This window comes from Podarcis bocagei (assembly GCF_964188305.1).
Source record: "Podarcis bocagei genome assembly, chromosome: 3".
Classification (NCBI taxonomy): Eukaryota; Metazoa; Chordata; class Lepidosauria; order Squamata; family Lacertidae; genus Podarcis; species Podarcis bocagei.
In genome coordinates this window covers 91,151,271-91,169,449 of record NC_138127.1, presented here as the reverse complement: position 1 = coordinate 91,169,449, position 18,179 = coordinate 91,151,271, and the positions used below count along the sequence as shown (strand labels likewise).

General features: G+C 46.4%; 1 protein-coding gene across 2 annotated transcripts in view; it reads right to left on the bottom strand.

Annotated features, from left to right (window-relative positions):
- TTC7A (tetratricopeptide repeat domain 7A) overlaps positions 1 to 18,179 on the bottom strand; it is a 192,311-nt gene that overhangs the window by 7,934 nt on the left and 166,198 nt on the right. The gene's annotated exons all lie outside the window — the stretch shown is intronic.

Here is an 18,179-nt window from a genome sequence, read left to right as displayed (position 1 = left end):
CCCCCCCCCGCTTCTTTTCTGTTTATCATACTTCTGTGTACTTTTGGTAAAAGAAAAAGGAAAGAGGGGGATACCATATGCAGGGATAAAGTGACAAGGACTCCCAAACCTTCCTGCCACCCACAGTTTCACCCCTGCAGTCTGTCCCCTTCTCCTTTTTGCATTCAGGACTTAGTGAAACCAGCCTGGCCTTCCTGCTGACTGAAACTAGGAAGGAAACCACTGCTTGCAATAGTGGTGTGGCACTGGGGGACAAAATCCTTTCTCCGGGGGATTATGGCTGTGTACATACCGTACATTTAAAGTGCTCCCTCCCAAAAAATGTGTCCAGGGAGCTGTAGTTTATCCCTCACAGAACTACAATTCCCGGGAACCTCAAACTACAGCTCCCAGGTTTCGTGTGTGTGTGATTCTGCTCCCCCACTGCATTTTAAAGGCGGGTGGAGATAACAGAAAGGGATATAAAGGCATGCAATTTGGAAAGGGAAAGGTTGTGGAGATAAGAGCTGAAATGGCTAGATCAATTTAGGAAAAAGCTATACCACAGCTGGACAGAATAGCTGCGCAAGAAGTCATCTACACCTGGGGAAAACATCCAGCTGTTCCATTGTGTGTGTGTGTTTTATAAAAGAAACCACCGGGTTTTCTGAGCTCAGAACTTACCCACCTCAATGATGAATGGAAGAAAAAAACATGGGGTGTTTTGTTCATGGCGTTGTTCAGATGCCCTGTTATTCCACAGTAAATGCCCATTGTGGAAGCAGCCCAGGATATAAAAATGCTGACAGCTTCCTGGGTCTCGGAATTGGGGTGAAGGATTACAGTCTCAAGAACTCTTTTTTCCATTTTTTTGCAGCTTCGTATTTTTGACTCCCTAAAGCTGGTATGACATATAGCACTGAACACTTTGTTTCCCTGAAGAACCCACCCCTTGAGAGATGCTGAGCTCTGGCAGAATTTTACATATCCCCACAGAGTCTGGCAAGCAGTAAACAATGCCTTCATGTTGTTGCCATGTAAGAGTCCAGCTGGGATCTGCCCACGATGCAGAATGGAAAGGGGGCTGGGGAGAGAAAGAAGGATATTCATATATCCTCCCGCGAAAGGGCAATTTACATTTTTAGCTGGGCATATTTTTTTTTGGTAGGTTTCCTAATGAAAGTTCAGTTTCTCGGTTTCCATAGAAACTCCTCTTGTTGAGGTGCATGAATAATTTTTATGAAATCAGCAGAGATCTAGGGAAGATTAGCAATTAGTATCCTGTTTTTATTTTTATTTTATTCTAAAGCAAATAATTAACAGCATCACCTCCTCGTTATTCTGGGCAAGGTGGAATGGCTTTTCTGTTTCGTTTCTCTACATGAGTTTTATTTATTTTCCTTAGACCAATATATAATCTTCTGGGAGGTAAAGCCTCAGGATGTCAATTATGAGTCCTGTGAATTCCTCAGGGGCTCTTAACTCCTGTTTGCATCCAGTCACGTCCCAAGTTGGAAAAGAATGTCGCTGTGTTCGTAAGACTAAGGAAGAGGGCTGCTGGATCTGACTAAGGGTCAACTTGGCTCAACAACCTCTTTCCCACAGCAGCCAAACAGATGCTTCTGGCAGGCAGAAAGGAAATTGTCCTTCACCATTACTGCCCACCAGCCACCAGAATCTGGTGACATAATGCCTCTAAACTGGAAGCATCCATTAAGCCAGCAAGGAGGATAACTGTTGATAGACTCATTATCCATGAATGTGTCTAACCATCTTTTAAAGCAATTTAAGCCAGCAGGTCCCATTGGCACATTTTGGTTCCCTAAGTGAATTCTGCGTTGTGCGAAGAAGCGCTTTCCTTTTTGTCTGTCCTGAATCACCAGCCTGCTGCTTGGTTTTGCAGGATGATCCGGTGTTTTGAGAGGGGAAGTAAAGGGCTTCTGCTATCCAGTTCCACCACGCATAATTTCACAAACGCTGCTCATGTCCTTTATTCCATTACTCCCTACAACCTCTCTATTGGGCCTTCAGTCAAAACACACCCCAGGCTACTTCCATCATGACCCTTCTTCACTTGAATGTTCTTGCCTGGCTGAAATGTGTGTTTGGACTCTGATAAAGCCTCATGCATACCTGCATGGGAGATAAAACCATAGAACTGTAGAGTGGAAAGGGACCCAAGGGTCATCTAGCCCAACCCTCTACAATGAATGAATGAATGACAGCTGAAGCATCCATGACTGATGCCCACCCAACCTCTACTTAAAAAATCTCCAAGGAAGGAGCACCCACCACCTTCCAAGGCAGTGTGCTCTACTGTTGAACAGCTCTAATGATCAGAAAGTTATTCTTAATGTTTAGCTGGGGGTCTCTTTTCTTGTAACTTGAATCAATTTATCCAATTAAACCTACTGGAGAACCTGGCCTCTAGCAGCTGAAATATGAAACGATGCCCTGTCTGCGTTGGGCAAGGTTTTCTGTATTACTTTCTGATTACTTTCATTTTTATATTTTTAGTTGTGTGTGCGCGCGCACACACACACACACACAAAATCAGAGAATTGACATGGAAGGATGAGGAATTCTAAAAGATGAAGAAACAGAATAAAAGCAGACCCATCTGAGTTATAAGAAGATGGAGAACATTGAATCTCCAAGGAGAACTGAAACATGAATACTGTCAGAAAAGAGAGGCTACACCAGGTATAGGCAAACTCGGCCCTCCAGATGTTTGGGGACTACAACTCCCATCATCCCTGACCACTGGTCCTGTTAGCTAGCGATGGTGGGAATTGTAGTCCCAAAACATCTGGAGGGCCGAGTTTGCCTATGCCTGGGCAACACAATGGGTCTTCATGTATGCCATGTAAAATGAGGAAGAGTGATGTCCATGCCCCTAGATTTTTAGAAATGTAAGGAGCTGTATTATACTGGCCATTGGGCCCAAATCTCAGAGTGGGCTGTGTGAAGAACACCAGTCGGCCATTTAGGGCCCCTTTTAGCTATCAAGGAATGCAAGACAAGGCATAAAAGAGAAATGCAGTAGCTCATCTGTAGAGCACCTGCTTTGCATGCAGAAGGTCCATGGTTCAATCCCTGGCATCTCCAGTTAGGGCTGGGATAGACCCCTGCCTGAAGACTTGGAGAGCTGCTGCCAGCCAGTGTAGACATTACTGAGCTAATGGACCAGTGGGCTGACTCAGTAGAAGGCAGTTTCCTTCCCATGTTCTTAACGAAGAAAAAAGGAGTGAAAGAAAGCCACCCTGCTCTTTCTGACATGATTTCGTAGGCAGAAGGAACAAAGCAGAAAAAACACTCAAATCTGCCCCCACGGGGGGAGGAGCCCCCCCTGACAATCAAAGGAAGCCTCCCATCTAGGGCACAAAGGCAGCCCACCACTCCCCCCCTCCCTCCAACTCCTGCTCTCTTTCATTTCGCCAAATGTTAACAGAACCCACTGCTAATGCCTTTGAAGCTTAACGATGATAAAACATTTATTGGCATAAAAGGCAGGCCCCTAGGCAGCCTTTCAGAAAAAGCCCAGCCTCTGATCCCTTCCCAGGGAGCCTCAGACAAACAGGAGAAGAGAAACGGGGAATTGGAGGCAGAGCGGAGAAAGAGAGGCCTTTTTATTTCTTCCAGTCCTGCTGAACGTCCTCGGAGCCTAACAGTGGGCTGCGTGGAATGCTCTGCAGACAGTCCTGCTTTCTCCGAGACCTAAATGGAAGCGGAGCAGCGAGCGAAGGAACAGAAAGGTGTGCCTTGTCCACGCATTTAATACACGCTGCACAATGCGCTGCTTGTCTCCCAGAGCCAGCCTGCAGCTCTGAGGGCCACTGGCTCTCAGGCGCAGAGGATGTTGCCACAGGGGCAGCTTTGCCAAGGACTGCAGCGGGGCCTTTGTCAAGCACAAATAAGAGTGCTTCCTGCTCCCTCCCATGCCAAAGTGCTGTGTGTGTGTGTGTGTGTGTGTGTGTGTGTGTGTGTGTGTGTGTTTTAATGCATGCTCAGGCTGTTCTCATGCTTATTCAGTGAGGCCAGCAGGATTCCACAAGGCTTCTTAGTTCTGGGACAGATGAGACTAAACATACTCCCGGCTGGCAGGCTGGAATGATGGGAGCATTGTTATGCTGTTTGCATTTACTTTCTGTATGCAGCGCCTGCCCCTTTCAATTCACTGTTTACCCAAATAAAATTTTTCCTTCCTCCAGCCCGTTCTTTGCGCTACAGGACAGGCTTTGTATGTGTGTGATTGCTAGGTGGAAACACTGTTTTGAGAGATGGCTTTATCCACCTGCCCCTTTTCTCCAAAGCACTTGACTTTCTTTTGTTTCTTTTTCCACCTCCACCCCCATCATTCTGCCCGGACGCTGAGGTCCAGTGCTGAGTGCCTTCTGGCAGTTCCCTCATTGCGAGAAGCAAAGCTACAGGGAACCAGGCAGAGGGCCTTCTCGGTAGTGGCACCCGCCCTGTGGAACGCCCTCCCACCAGATGTCAAAGAGATACCTGACATTTAGAAGACATCTGAAGGCAGCCATGCTCAGGGTTTTTAATGTGTGACATTTTAATGTATTTTTAATCTTTGTTGGAAGAAATCCAGCCAGATGGGCGGGGTACAACAATAATAATAATAATAATAATAACAGGGGGGGAGGTTGAGGTTGTGGGGTCCACTGATTCTACAATCTGCGGGGCAGGGGGAGGGGGCATTGTTGTTGGCATTTGTCTGTCTCAAGAGACAGTGGAGTGTGCCTTCAGGGGTGAAGTCAAACCGCTGCATTGGCAGGACCAAAGTCACCTCCCCTGGGGTGCAACCCTGGGCAGTGTGTAGGGAGGTACTGGGCTGCCCGGACAACAAGACCCCCTCTCCCAGCCTCACTGATGTGGTCCAAAGGAAAGCAGAGCAATATGTTTGGCACCAGCTTGGCTGCAGGAGTTGCTGGAAGGAGGTGTACAAGGAACCATCCAACCGCCTTAGGGTGAGAACCAAAGCTGGACAAACTACCCCAGAAGGAGCACGGCGTTTTCTCCACCCCTCTTCTCACACCCCAGACAAGGGGGGAAGGGGAGCTTGTTGCAGCAGGAGGGGGAGACACCCTTGCCTCTTCACTAGCCAGACTCATCTCTGCCTCTTGGGCTCCCTCCTCTCCTGCTTCAGCTTCTGCGTCTGATTCTGGACTACTCTCTGTCACAGCCTCTCCCAGCTCACTAGGCCCTGTTTCCTCTTCAGCTTCTGACCCTTCCTCCTCCCAGTCTTCTCCCTCTGACCACTCATTGTCGTCTCACTACCACTCCTTAGGCTCTGAGCCTTCTTCCCTTGCGGGTTCCCCAGGTGGTTCCTCCCACAATTCCTCTGCGTCCAACCAGTCCATGACAGAAGGGCTGTACCACATGTTATTTTGGCACACCTGGATCGGATGCTTGCCACTCCCACATTCACAACAGGCTTCCACATCTCTGTTCTCAGCTCCACAGCTTCATAATAAGACAACTCCTCCTCCATGCTGCTGTTTCATCAACCAGCCAGCCGCATCTACACGGCACACAAGCCTGCACATTCAGTAAATTCCACAATAATCCTTGGCTTCAAACTCCACAGTGATGATGTGCCCTTTCCCTCCCTCTTGTCTCCTCAATCTCCCTTTAAGAGCTCTCCCAATTCTTTGTCCTCCTCAGCGAAGCCTGTTCTGGCATCAGCTGAAAAGGGCATTCTATTGCAGGCTGAGCCAGCCCAGGGCAATTCAAGTACAGAAGGAAAAGCTGAATTAATGATTTAAAAAAATAGATCACCCATGACAGGAGGAAAAAGAGACACAATGCATAATGTAGGGCTCATCCAGTACATACCTAGGTAAATCTGGGAGGCAGAGCTGGGAATCTCTGCAGATAAAGCAAACTAGGCTATAGGACAAGGGTGGGAAATCTCAGGCTTGGTGGGGTGGTGATGAATGAGTCCCCTCAGGTCTCTTTATGTGGCCCTGCAATTCTCCCTCGGCCAGGCCTCCTTCCTCAGGTTCCACCACTCGCTATATGGACCCAGTTTGTTTTTAATTCCATATAATCATAGAATTGCAACAGTTGGAAGGGACTCAAAGGGTCATCTAGTTTAGCCCCCTGCAATGCAGGTATCTCAACTTCAAGCATCCATGACAGATGACCATCCAACTTCTGCTCAAAAACCTCCATGAAGTAGAGTCTCCCATTTCCTGAGGAAATCTGTCCCATTGCCAAACAGATCTTACTGTCAGAAAGTTCTCCCTGGTGTTTCAGTTGGAATCTCCTTTCTTGTAACTTGACTCCATTGGTTCGATTCGAGCCCTACCCTCCGGAGCAGGAGAAAACAAGCTTGCTCCATCTTCCATGTGAGAGCCCTTGAGATATTTGAAGTTGGCTATCATATCTCCTCTCAGTCTCCTCTTTCCCAGGCTAAACATACCCAGCTCCTTCAACCGTTCCTCATAAGGCTTGGCTTCTAGACCCTTGATCACCCTAGTTGCCTTCCTCTGCACACGTTCCAGCTTGTCAATATCCTTCTTAAACTGTGGTGCTCAGAACTGGCCACAGTATTCCAGGTATTCCACAGTATTCTGAGCAAGTCAGAACAGAGTGGTAATATTAATAATGGTACTACCGTATTTTTTGCTCTATAAGACTCACTTTTTCCCTCCTAAAAAGTAAGGGGAAATGTGTATGCGTCTTATGGAGCGAATGCAGGCTGCGCAGCTATCCCAGAAGCCAGAACAGCAAGAGGGATTGCTGCTTTCACTGCGCAGTGATCCCTTTTGCTGTTCTGGCTTCTGAGATTCAGAATATTTTTTTCCTTGTTTTCCTCCTCCAAAAACTAGGTGCGTCTTGTGGTCTGGTGCGTCTTATAGAGCGAAAAATATGGTATTTGTTAACAGGGCCTGGAACTATCCTCCACCCTCCCTTCATAAAAAATTAGGCACCAGGACCTGCCCTATATCTTCTGCAGTCAAGACAGCTGCAAATAATTCCTATCACTTCTGCACAATCTTCCTGTTCTCCATTAGGAGAAACAGTGCAATTCTATATGACTGAATGAGAATGATACAGCCATGTGGATGGGACTCATCATACAAGTATTTCCCAATCAATGCATGACATTGGCACTGAACATGTGGCTGAACATGGGGAGAGGGACCCTAGCTTAGTACTGAAGCACATGTGCTGCCCACAGAAGGTCCCAGGTCCAATCCTTGGTATCTCCAGCTAAAAAAGCTTAGGCAGCAGATGGTGCCATAGATAATAATAATAATAATAATAATAATAATAATAATAATAATAATAATAATAATAGTGTGGTGTAGTGGTTAAGAGCGGTAGACTCGTAATCTGGGGAACCGGGTTCGCTTCCCCGCTCCTCCACATGCAGCTGCTGGGTGACCTTGGGCCAGTCACACTTCTCTGAAGTCTCTCAGCCCCACTCACCTCACAGAGTGTTTGTTGTGGGGGAGGAAGGGAAAGGAGAATGTTAGCCGCTTTGAGACTCCTTCGGGTAGTGATAAAGCGGGATATCAAATCCAAACTCTTCTTCTTCTTCTTCTTCTAATAATAATAATAATAATAATTTATTATTTATACCCCGCCCATCTGGCTGGGCCTCCGCAGCCACTCTGGGCGGCTTCCATAAAAACCAAAAATACAGTAAAATATCACACGTTAAAAACTTCCCTGAACAGGGCTGCCTTAAGATGTCTTCTGAATGTCAGGTAGTTGTTTATAGCTTTGACATCTGCTGGAAGGGCGTTCCACAGGGCGGGCGCCACTACCGAGAAGGCCCTCTGCCTGGTTCCCTGTAGCTTTGCTTCTCGCAATGAGGGAACCGCCAGAAGGCCCTTGGCGCTGGACCTCAGCGTCCGGGCAGAATGATGGGGGTGGAGACGCTCCTTCAGGTATACTGGGCCAAGGCTGTTTAGGGCTTTAAAGGTCAGCACCAACACTTTGAATTGTGCTCGGAAACGTACTGGGAGCCAATGTAGGTCTTTCAAGACCGGTGTTATATGGTCTCGGCGGCTGCCCCCAGTCACCAGTCTAGCTGCCGCATTCTGGATTAGTTGTAGTTTCCAGGTCACCTTCAAAGGTAGCCCCACGTAGAGTGCATTGCAGTAGTCCAAGCGGGAGATAACCAGGGCATGCACCACTCTGGCGAGACAGTCCGCAGGCAGATAGGGTCTCAGCCTACGTACCAGATGGAGCTGGTAAACAGCTGCCCTGGACACAGATTTGACCTGCGCCTCCATGGACAGCTGTGAGTCCAAAATGACTCCCAGGCTGCGCACCTGGTCCTTCAGGGGCACAGTTACCCCATTCAGGACCAGGGAGTCCTCCACACCCACCCGCCTCCTGTCCCCCAAAAACAGTACTTCTGTCTTGTCAGGATTCAACCTCAATCTGTTAGCCGCCATCCATCCTCCAACCGCCTCCAGACACTCACGCAGGACCTTCACCGCCTTCACTGGTTCTGATTTAAAAGAGAGGTAGATCTCTCTCTAAGATCCCGGAGATCTGCTGCCAGTCTGAGCAGGCAATACTGGCCTAGACTGGGAAACAGTCTGATATAAGGCAACTTCCACCATACACCTAGCCCATGTAGCATCCAGTCCGCAGTCCACAGAGAAGTGTCTCTTGCACCAATGAAGATGCACACAAAGGCCTGGAGGAGGGGTGGGAAACCTTTTTCTTTCGAGGGCCACATTTCCCCAAGGGTAATCTGTTGAGGGCCACATACCAGTGGTGGGTGGAGCCCAAACCCAAAGCGGTGGGGGTTGAAGCACAAAGTGGGCACCAGCCTGCTTATCTCTTTCTCCTGGGCAGCCCCTTTTCTTTATTTCCCTCAAGAAGATGAAACCTCTCCATTCTTAAGGAAATCAGCCCTGAGTGATCACTGGAAGGACAGATAGTGAAGCTGAGGCTCCAATACTTTGGCCTCCTCATGAGAAGAGAAGACTCCCTGGGAAAGACCTTGATGCTGGGAAAGATGGAGGGCACAAGGAGAAGGGGACGACAGAGGACGAGATGGTTGGACAGTGTTCTCGAAGCTACCAGCATGAGTTTGACCAAACTGCGGGAGGCAGTGGAAGACAGGAGTGCCTGGCGTGCTCTGGTCCATGGGGTCACGAAGAGTCGGACACGACTAAACAACAACAAATTTCTCTCTCTTTCTGCCACCCCCTTCTACCCCTGGTTTCCCCTGCATGAAATTGGTTTGAAGGCCACAAGTTGCCCATGTTGGATATTATTCTCTCTCTCTCTGTGTGAGAGAATCATTTGTTCCAGAAACAAGAGAAGAACAGAGGAGAAGTTTCAAGAAGCAGTTGAAGGCTGAGGTTCTTTTGTCTATGCAAGGACATTTTCTGTGGGAACTGTTCTTTGGACATGCATCTTCAACCCTGAAGATACTTCCAAGGCAGGAGCTGCGTTGAGATAAAGCTCTGCTATGTATGGATACTGGCACACACGCACAGCAAAAGAGATGCCAGAGCCAATCCTTCTAAATAATCCATCAGAGGTTGATGGATTGATCCAACAGCCCATTCCTAGCCAAGGGACTGGATTTGATACTGCGGGGTATGTGTTCATTTTGCTCGAGAGTTTTCTGCTCTCTGCAACCTCATTTCTTTCGCCTATTATTAATGACATCATCCATATAATTTACAGCCAGTCAGCTCCTTCACACAGGCCTCGCTGCTGTAAGCAGCTACTAGAAAATGCAGAAAGATGTAACCAAGAATGCATCGACCTTTGGGGTCCCTGGCTCTGCCATGTCTCCTGTCCTTTGGGGAGCACTTCTTTATCTTTCCTTAACCTGAAATGATTCATAAATCATAACCCTTTATGCATCAAGAGGCATTCCTGAATTATATATAGCTCTGTTATTTTCTATTACATGCTGAGAAGAGAAAGGATGAGAGAGGGCGTGTGTGTCAAGTCAAAGCGAAGATAAAGAATTAAAAACTTCCTATAAATATTGCATGCTCCTTGATGGGATGGAGGCCCCGCTACCTACAACATTATGATATTAGAGAGCTGTAACGTATTTCACTGTAAAGTTCACTGATGTGCATTAATCCTAGTAGCTCCTGAGCTCACCTCTACAAAATTGCAAGTGGTTAATGTCATAGCACATGCATGCTCATCTCTTGGAATCACAGAATTGCAGAGCTGGAAGAGACTCCAAGAGTCGTCTAGTCCAACGCCCTGCAATGCAGTTATCTCAACTAATAATAATAATAATAATTTATTTATACCCCACCATCCCCAGCCACTCTGGGTGGCTTCCAACAAAACACTAAAATACAAAAACCTATTAAACATTAAAAGCTTCCCTAAACAGGGCTGCCTTCAGATGTCTTCTAAAAGTCTGGTAGTTGTTGTTCTCTTGGAAATCTGGTGGGAGGGCGTTCCACAGGGTGGGTGCCACTACCGAGAAGGCCCTGTGCCTGGTTCTCTGTAACCTGGCTTCTCACAGCGGGGTAACCACCAGAAGGCCCTCGGCGCTGGACCTCAGTGTCCAGGCAGAATGATGGGGTGGAGACGCTTCTTCAGGTATACTGGACTGAGGCCGTTTAGGGCTTTAAAGGTCAACACCAACACTTTGAATTGTGCTCGGAAACGTACTGGGAGCCAGTGTAGGTCTTTCAAGACCGGTGTTATATGGTCTCGGCGGCCGCTCCCAGTCACCAGTCTAGCTGCCGCATTCTGGATTAGTTGTAGTTTCCAGGTCACCTTCAAACGTAGCCCCACATAGAGCGCATTGCAGTAGTCCAAGCGGGAGATAACTAGAGCATGCACCACTCTGGCGAGACAGTCCGCGGGAAGGTAGGGTCTCAGCCTGAGTACCAGATGGAGCTGGTACTTGACCTGTGCCTCTATGGACAGCTGTGAGTCCAGAATGACTCCCAGGCTGCACACCTGGTCCTTCAGGGGGCACAGTTACCCCATTCAGGACCAGGGAGACTAAAGCATCCCTGACAAATGGCCACCCAACCTCTGCTTAGAAACCTCCAAATGATGGCTGCAAAATGAGCAAATGTCCTGCATCACTAGCATCACTGACCCACCCACCTAGAGCTATCTTCCACTACAACTGAGTGAAATAAGTTCACAGGCTCAGCTGCCAGTTTCCAAGGGTAGAGATACCAAGAGGTGTATCTGCAAGCGGGAGGCAGTTCTATAATAGCAGTGCAGCAACAGAATAGGCAACTTTACTTAAGGACAGGTCTATGCTAAGATAGAACTGCCCATGTCCTGGCTCCCATCCCAGAGGCGACAACGATGCATAAGAAAGAGAGCTTAATTCAAGGCTTACACCAATTCAGGCCAGATCAAAGGTACAGGCTGCCAATGACGTGTCTGAGTTCAATAACAGCATCAGGGTCTGAGACCACACAAAAGCTGTGAAGTCACCTTGATACCTGGTCATGCTCCTCCTAGTGCTCCCTTATGAGACTCTCTCCTCCAACAAGATGGATGTAATAAATCATCATCATCATCATCATCATCATCATCATCATCATCATCTATTTATACTCCGCCCATCTGGCTGGGTTTCCCAAGCCACTCTGGGTGGCTTCCAACAGGATATTAAAAACGCAGTAAAATATTAAACATTAAAAACTTCCCTAAAGTTCTTCCAAAAGTCAGGTAGTTGTTTATTTCCTTGACTTCTGGTGGGAGGGCATTCCACATGCGCTTGGAGAAACATGCTTCTCCAAATGGGAGTCTGTTCCCAATGATGGAGAGGGCACCAAACTCTTGGTTCCCCTCCAAGTGAACTATGGACCACTTTTCACAATCAGCAGAATGGACTGTACCACTTCAGGCTGAACCTTTCCTCTGACAAATTCTACCCTCCACAGGGAAAACATTCAAACAAGAAAGCCCCCAGACCTACAGCCAAAAGAGGCGCAGCCTAGAAACAGCTTGACTATTTGATTCCAGTAATGATTAAAACCAACTGGGACAACGTGCAACGCTATAACTACAAATATCTGAAGGAGCGTCTCCACCTCCATCGTTCTACCTGGACACTGAGGTCCAGCACTGAGGGCCTTCTGGCAGTTTCCTCACTGCGAGAAGCCAAGTTACTGGGATCCAGGCAGAGGGCCTTCTCGGTGGTGGCACCCGCCCTGTGGAACGCCCTCCCACCAGATGTCAAAGAGAACAACCACCACCAGACTTTTAGAAGACATCTGAAGGCAGCCCTGTTTAGCGAAGCTTTTAATGTGATGCATTGCTGGATTTTAATATTTTGTTGGAAGCCACCCAGAGTGGCTGGGGAAGCCCAGCCAGATGGGCAGGGTATAAATAAATTATTATTATTATTATTATTATTATTATTATTATTATTATTATTATTATTTAAAGAGTATCTATAGCTAGATTATAGCTGTTGATCCTACTGAATAAGTGAATGGAGGAAAAATACAACCTTGCCACATGCACACATTTCCTGAAGTCTGCCTGAATAACAACTGTGTTGACATTTGACCCATTATTATAATTTTACTGTGTGCAGCCAGGATACACCATTCTGCTGCTGGATCCAAATGACCTGGTTGCCCTGGAACAAGAGGAGTTTTTCCCCTGACCCCAGTTTTAATTCCCTTGCATTTGGATTCCGTTCAAAGCCTGTCTGAAAGGTCACTGCTCCCTAAGGAGTTGGCTTTTTAAAATAAAAATATTTTGAGATATTAGAAATACAGGAACATTCTTGGGATTCTTGTCCAGGCCTGTGAGCTAACTGAACAGAAGCCTGGTGGAGCCAGTGGGGAACTGAATGAATCATCCAAACAATATTCTTGCAATTCCCATTTAGGACTGCCAGGGTACTGTCTACGGTGATGTGCATTTGCCTTGGATGCAGCAGGCAGTTGGGCCACTGCTCATTCCATTCCACTCCATTCCATTCTATTATTTGTGCCGCCCCCTCTCCAGCTCCGGCCCTGCTCCTAACCACAAGCAAGCAAAGGGACAAGTACCATAGATGCTTGGTCTCTGCAGTGCAATAGAGAATTTCAGAGCAAATGTGCATTTTGAGTTCCAGTCTCAGTGGGAATGCAGAGAATGCCCTTCAGAAAGCAGAAGCTTCTCTCCAGCCCCTCGCTGCCCTGGACACTTCCAGGTAAACATGTTCCCTAGGTTGCCACCTGTTATGTACTGAGTTGAATAGGATCCAAAAGGCAGCAGTCTGATTGGTCCTAGAACAATAGGATTCAGAATGCAGCAGTCTGATTGGTCCTAGAACAATAGGATTCAGAATGCAGCAGTCTGATTGGTCCTAGAACAATAGGGTCCGGAATGCAGCAGTCTGATTGGTCCACAGGAGCCACCCAATTCAGCTCCAGGTGGAAGTGAATCCACAACCTGATTGGCCTACAGGTGAATCCCAGAATTAGCCAATCACGTGGGGCCCATTGTGTAAATAATATATATAAAGCAGACATTCTGGGGGAACTTCCATTCCTCCTCACCACTATGAGCTGAATAAAGAGCATGAAATCCACTCTCTGACTCTGAGTATATTTCACCACCCATTCCCGCTCCACGCTTCATGTTAAATGAAGATAAACCAGACCGCAAATTTCAGCATGGGGTTTGCGCAATAAGCAGAGGGGAGAGAAGTACAAGAGCATTTACAGTAATGTTGAATTGAGGTGCTTTGGTGGGACCTGTGTGTTAGTAGCTAAATACGATACACTGCTGGTGGGTTTTGCAGTTAATTTAGCGTATTGCACACAGCTTTTCTTTTTATTCAAGCCTCAAGGTTGCCAGCTCTTGAAGGGCGAAGAGGATCGGTTTGCCAATGGGCACAGAATGTCCATTTAAGTTTTAGGAACCAAAAAGGGGAGACTTGAGCAAAGCAAAAGCGATCAGTGTTCTCTGATTCTGTATCCTGACTCTTTCCCCTTCCCCGGCCTCTCTCGGTGCCCCCCCCCCCGGGATTTTTGCTCTCACATATGCCATGTGCCTGCAGCACAATAGCGTGAAGCAGGTGAACCGCCGAGAATTCGGCCAGGAAGCATCATCAGATGGTGCAGTGGCTCAAGGGAGAAATTTCATTGCTTAGAATGGCTTGATGAACATGCTGCGGCCATATGCTGTGGCCTATGGGGTCATGTGCAAATGAGTGAGGAAAGGATCCATGAAGACCTAGGCAGTCATGTGCCCATCCCTCCTCAAGTTTTACAATGCAGGAAGAAGAAAAATCTCAATACTGAGATTGGGACTAACATCACACAATCCCTGATCCCTGAAGCACACTGAAACTCCCCTCTTATTTTCTCTGTTCTGAAGGCACTCAGCAGCTATAGTTCGCTGTTAGAAGGAGTGGTTCCTATAAAATTCAGGTACAGTATACGATTTCTTTGGGAAAGGCCCAGACATGACAGAACTGGATACAAGTCACCCACAGAGAGGTAGATTTATGCCGTGACCATAGTTCCAAGATGGAACAAACTCAGATGTATCAAACTGTCTTGTCAACAACAACTGTACAACCTGCATTTTCATAGCGGAAAAGGTCTGCTATGCATTTGCATTTAATTCTGTGCATATGCTCAAGATTTGTTACAAGATAAATTAATCGTTCAGTTGTATTTACAACCTGGGAAGTATAAATATGAGGTGGAATGCAGAGAAAAATGCCCAACCTCAAGTTCTGCTGTTTCTAGTTTCTTCAGTGAGGGGTCTTAAAAATATGTTTGTAGGTAGGCATGAGGAATTCAAATCTGCTATTATTTTTGTGATTGGACAACCATTAGCTTGGCAAGTCTATGTTTGATGAAGAAGCACATAAACTGCTTTTGGAAAAACGAAAGAATTTTAACTTGACCTTCTGAAAATGCCATAACAACAACAACTATTACAGTGGTATCTTGGGTTACAGGTGCTTCAGGGTAGATACTCCGCTAACCCAGAAATAGTACCTCGGGTTAAGAACTTTGCTTCAGGATGAGAACAGAAATCGCGTGGCAGCAGCGTGGCGGCAGCAGCGGGAGGCCCCATTAGCTAAAGTGGTGCTTCAGGTTAAGAACAGTTTCAGGTTAAGAATGGACCTCCGGAATGAATTAAGTTCTTAATCCAAGGGACTACTGTACTACAATTGCAAGTACTTGGCAATAATTTGTAATGATTTTTATGCAATTTTGCACATGTTTTACTTACCAAGCAAAACTAAATAATATATTTTGAATTCCCAAGTTATGTTACAACTTTTTAGCACCCCTAATTTTTGGAATTTGGAATTTGAAAATTCAACACACCCTAAACACCTGCGGCACAATCTGCTTGGCTAGCGTTCGAAACAGGGATTTCATTCGCTGTGCAGTGGTAGGAAGACCTGAGTTTTAAATGTTTGCTTCTCGAATCAGCTAATCGGTCAGAACAGTTCTCTCGCCCTCTCTCTTTATTTGAGCATCCTTGGGGGTGAGAAAGTTGCAGAGAAATGCCACGGAGGGATCATGTCTCTGGACACAAGTGAGTTCAACTACTGTAGTTTCTAACGTTATTGTTGATGCAGTCTTGGGTGGCGGCGGGGGTGGGCATAGATTAAATGAAATCAGGAAGAAAGTGTCAGTCAGAAAAGACACGGCTAGTACGATGAGGAAGCTGGAATGCCAGAAAAATTTGGAAATAGCCCTAAATTATTTTACCTCTCCAGTCCCTTTTGCACCTTATAAAAATGATTTCGGCGTTACAACTAAAACTTCAATTCTATATACATAATTAGATATTTAGACAGGAATATATAGATGGATAGATATAGAGATATATATAAAAGAACAAAGGCACTTTTAGAAAATGCAATGGAAGAATAGATTCGTGCCAGAATTCAGACAGATAGATAGAAATGTTTCATGATCAGGATAAAATGAACCAAAGCCAATTAGTAAAGACAGACACTTCATCCTGCATTCAGATGCGGTGAGCCTGTCATTGTGCCTATTTCTGCAGGCACAACACCTCAAGCATACGGAAACTAATTTGCAGAACTGCTCTGCCATTGCTCCTGGGATTCCTTTGTTCTTTGCAGCTAGGATGTTGCCCAGCCATAAGCTATGCTGTATTAATAGCCCGCTGAGAGTGAAGAGCAGATCTGGCTGCCAGTCTCACAAAACAGTGTGTGCCTTGCCTCAATCCGGTGATGATACCTGCCCCTTGCCCAGCCCCTTCACCAAAAAAAAACCAAAAAAAAAAAACCCCTCACCATGGTGAAAGGATCTTCCTCTCTTTCTGCAGCCATGGGTGGTTCCCAACCACCACCAATAATTATGCAAGGGAAGGAGACCAGTCACTGAACAACAGGATCCACAGCCCAGATCTTTTGTAGGGACATTACAAGGTCTGAAGCCTGTTCCGAAAAATAAAATGAAATCAAACCAGAGTTTTTCTAAGAATCCACTCCACTAGCTGGATTCCGGAGCGGATTATGTGGCCTGATCAGTCATACAGACTTCCGGAGTGGCTCAGAAACACTGTTATTCTACATTCAATTTGTTACTCATTTCCCATCAAAACTGTTGTCAAGGAATTCCCAGCAAGGAACCTTTCTTTCTTTCTCTCTCTCTCTGAGTCTACATCTGATGATCCCCGGGGGAGACTGTAAGCCTTTGCTATTTAATGAGGCCTTTGATTAATTCGTTTAGTTACCTTCGCTACCACAGAGGCAGGGAAGCTGTCAGGCACATGGCACCGAGCACACCGCATTGATCTATGCATCAGGACATCTCAATCAGCTGCACCTTTAATGGGAACAAGGCAGCTACAGCTTAATTCCACCGCTGAACATTTGCAGGAGGGTTGGTGCTAGCCTTCTAGCGAAGCACAGCCGGGCCTTGAACTGCCACTGAGATGAGCGCACTTTCAGTTGACATAAGGAAAATAAGCACTGTGGAATGCAACCGATGACTTTTGCATTCTTGAGTGGCGGTAAGAAATGTTGCTACTTCTCAGTTGCTGAGCTGCTGTGCAGGGGAACCATTGCGACGCAGAGGAAAAGCGAAGTACAGTGCTACCTCTGGTTACGAACTTAATTTGTTCCAGAGGTCTGTCCTTAACCTGAAACCGTTCTTAACCTGAGGTACCACTTTAGCTAATGGGGCCTCCCGTTGCCGCTGCACCACCGGCGCACCATCTCTGTTCTCATTCTGAGGTAAAGTTATTAACCCGAGGTACTACTTCCCGGTTAGCGGAGTCTGTATCCCAAAGTGTTTGTAACCCAAGGTACCACTGTACGTTGAAGCACGACGTGAGAGGTTAGAGTTTAAATTGTAATAAATTAATAAATGGTAGGATTTTGGTTATTTGGTGGTACTGAAGGGAAGATTGGAGGCCAATGGAAAAGTACAGGCTACACTTTCTTTCCTTGACTATACGGGATTGGCAGAAATGACTGGCAGAATCCGAGACCAGGGAAGAGAGACGGCGGAAGAAGATTGGAAGAAATTTAAGAACTATCTTAAGAAATATTGCAAAATCAATGTGTGTTAGAATGAGGCGGCTTTAAAAATCAAATGGAGTACAGCTGTAAAGATTAAGTTAAAAGAAAAGAAAGGTTGACAATTAGATAAAATTAAGGGTGAGGATTTGCTGAACTAAATATTTAAAATGGGAATGCAGAAAGGGGAGGTATGAGGAGGTCGGTGAAGTAAGTTTTAAGAAAATAAGGTTCTGAAATTATACTTGTTCTTTTTTTTGTTTGTGTTTGTGTATTGTTTTGTTTGATATAATTTGTAAAACTTCAATAAATATCTTTTTTTAAAAAATATGCTTTCTTTCCAAGCCAGCGGCTCACCTGGGATAGAGGCAATAACATGACAAAAGGCTGCACTGCTGTGGGGGACAAATACCTTTTGAAAGGACCTTGCTGTAAGATCTGGACTCCCTCCATGCAGACTGAAGGTGTACATAGGTGAATACACCATATTTCTTAAAGCTACGACAGTCTCCACCCTGTCTCAATTCTCCAAAGAAGAGCAGACCCTGGGGGAGCTCATGGAACCCTCTGTCATATTACTGCGGCTCAACAGAAGGTGGGGTGGCATCCAATTCTTTTTCAATTGTTGTTGTTTAGTTGCTTAGTCGTGTCCGACTCTTCGGGACCCCATGGACCAGAGCACGCCAGGCACTCCTGTCTTCCACTGCCTCTGCAGTTTGGTCAAACTCATGCTGGTAGCTTT